Source organism: Nansenia antarctica (genome assembly GCF_963989245.1).
Source record: "Nansenia antarctica genome assembly, chromosome: 4".
Taxonomy (NCBI): Eukaryota; Metazoa; Chordata; class Actinopteri; order Argentiniformes; family Microstomatidae; genus Nansenia; species Nansenia antarctica.
In genome coordinates, this window is record NC_137689.1 from 42756128 (window position 1) to 42759499 (window position 3372).

A 3372-nucleotide genomic window follows, 5' to 3' on the forward strand; every position below is an offset into this window, starting at 1 on the left:
GAGACAAAAACCCCAGAGAACCATACGCCACAAATATATACACACACACACACACAGACACACACACGCACGCACACACACGCACGCACACACACGCACGCACACAAACACACACACACACACACGCACACACGCACGCACACGCACACGCACACGCACACGCACACACACACACACGCACACACACACACACACACACGCACGCACGCACGCACGCACGCACGCACGCACACACACACATCCATGTGTACACAACCGTACACTTGTGGACAATGCACCATATGAACAATGGGCTTCCGAGTCTATTTGGAGTTCTATAGGAGTTCAGCTTCTGCCAGGAACAAAGAGAAGGAGAGAGAGAGAGAGAGAGAGAGAGAGAGAGAGACAGAGAGAGAGAGACAGAGAGAGAGAGAGAGACAGAGAGACAGAGACAGAGAGAGAGAGAGAGAGAGAGAGAGAGAGAGAGAGAGAGAGAGAGAGACAGAGAGAGAGAGCGCTCCACCTGTTAGAGTCAGCAGACAGAGCCAGAAGCCCTGGAGCTAACAGCTCAACGCTAACACTCAGAGGTTCTCTTCCTCCATACGCCAGAGTCCTTTTAATCACCTCTGGTGCTGATAGACAGGCCAGGCGTGCTCTGTGGGGTCTCCAGAGGGTGGTTAAGAGGACAGGGGTAGACCAGGGGTAGACCAGGGGGGGTTAAGGGGACAGGGGTAGACCAGGGGTAGACCAGGGGGGGTTAAGGGGACAGGGGTAGATGTACAGCTCTGCAGAGGACCCAGGCCAACTGTACTGGAGCATAATGGCCTGCAACGCTTCCACACACACATCAGTATGCATGCACAGTCGCACAGTCACACATGCCGAGTGCGCACGCAAGCACGCACACACGCACACACACACACACACACGCGCACACACACACACACACACACACACACACACACACACACACACACACAGTATTAGCTGCACATACGGCAGATACTGAATAACCCCACCAGACAGGACTATGGGTTTCTTCGCTGTACCAACAACAATATTTTATGCATGCACCACATTGCATAAAGATGAGGAATAATTTGCCACAACACAAACAACACAAGTTTTCCCAGTTTAAAAAAAAACAACAACATCTGAAAGCGTCTCTCATTCAGTGAGATGAATTTCAATGTTGTATCATTCCTAAAGCAGTTAATACATTTCTTTTGAAAAACACATTTCTTTTCCTGGCCCTCTTTTTCTCACAGAAACCCAGTCAGCCAGTGTCTAGGGTGTTCTACTGGTCTACGGTGGATCTGGGTGGATAGAGGACTGTTCTGTCCAGTGTCCTGTGTGTTATGTCATATTGGGAGGGGAACTGCTAATAAACTAAAGTAAATAACACGCATGGACACACAAAAACATACTAGACCCGAGACAAAGAACCCCTATCATAACCACCATGGGTGGTCAGGCTCACTCCAGGGGTCTCACAATACTGTCTCTGTTAGCCAGCGCAGTGGAGACTGCAGTATATCAGCCTAGTCCACTGGACCAGACCACCACAATGAACAGTGTGTAACTGTAGGCCGTTAAAGGTGTCAACAGACAGCTCAGGAGTGTGGTCAGGGTCAGGGTCAGGGTCAGGGTCAGGGTTAGGGTCAGGGTCAGGGTCAGGGTCAGGGTCAGAGTTAGGGTTAGGGTCAGGGTCAGGGTCAGGGTCAGGGCCAGAGTCAGGGTCAGGGTCAGGGTCAGGGTTAGGGTTAGGGTCAGAGTCAGGGTCAGGGTCAGGGTCAGGGTTAGGGTCAGGGTCAGGGTTAGGGTCAGAGTCAGGGTCAGGATCAGGGTCAGGGTCAGGGTTAGGGTCAGAGTCAGAGTCAGGGTCAGGGTCAGGGTCAGGGTCAGGATGACTGCAGCCATCTCACGCTACAGCTGTCTGGATGGATTATGCAGCATTATGCAGGCGAATAGGGGGCTCACAGCTACACACACATACACACACACACACACACACACACAGTATACATATACAGTATGGATGTAAACAGTTTAAACAGTGCAGACATTCCAGAGCTGACCCAACAGGAAAGTGGAACCGGCCAAATGTGTGTGAGTGTGTTTGGTCACAGTCAGGGGTTGCCTCGGAGACAAGGTCACTTCCTGTTCTCAGGACTTCCCGGGGACCCCAAAACACCCCCTGGGACTACATCACTGCTGTGTGTATGTGTGTGTGTGTGTGTGTGTGTGTGTGTGTGTGTGTGTGGTACAGAGATATGCATCTGGACAATGCTTTGTGTTCCATGTGTGTCCATTCATCTCTGAGACGGTGAGTGAAAAAGAGTTTGACGTCAGCCATTCGCCCCACTAGAACCACAGGGGCAAAGATACAAGTTAAAGGGAAGAGTTACATGGATGAATCTGCTCTTACCTGGAGTAGGATGATGAGGAGGATGATGAGGAGGAGGAGGAGGAGGAGGAGGAGGAGGGGCCACATCCAGAGGAGACACATGGAAGACAAACAGAGATAGTCGTTAGACCGGCTTTTCCTACTTTCTCTGGTCCCACAGCGATATTCTTGGGATACAATACAACCTATGAGGCAATACTGCACATACTGTTAAGTGTATGCAAATGAAAAAGAACAATGCTCCATTACCAAGCCAGTTCATGACAGAATGGCAACCCGTGCTCCTACCCTGCCATAGGATATACAAGACACCAGTGGAACAACTTTGCGGCTGAGCTTTAGTTACATTTCGGGCGTCATATGCCATCAAAGGGGGGAAATGCGACATGTCAAAATACGGGACTGTCATTCATGTCAGGGCTAAAACGGAGGGGTAGGGCTAAAATGGAGGGCCCAACTGGACTGGCAGCACTGGGCACATAACGGCCTGCAACGCCTCCACAGTTAGGATATTAATGAGGCACACACACACACACACATACACATACACATGCACATGCACATGCACATACAAATACACACACACACACACACACATATATATACACACACACACAGAGACATACATACAGTCAATACTGTCAGCACACATGCACATACATGTGTTGCACGCCCGCACACAAGCAGCAAGTAGGATAGAAACATTGTGTGTGGTCATCCACCTGGTCTGTACACAGATGCATGTCACTGACTGGTGACAGACTGACACACACTGACAGCTTGCATTCACCAATGATTGACAACCACAGTTCATGGGAAGTGTAGGAGAGGTGATTGAATTCACACAGTGTGTGTGTGTGTGTGTGTGTGTGTGTGTGTGTGTGCGTGTGGTGTGTGTGTGTGCGTGTGTGTGTGTGTGTGTGTGTGTAAGCGTGTGTGTGTGTGTGTGTGTGTGTGTGTGTGTGCATACTTTGAAGTGGTGTGTG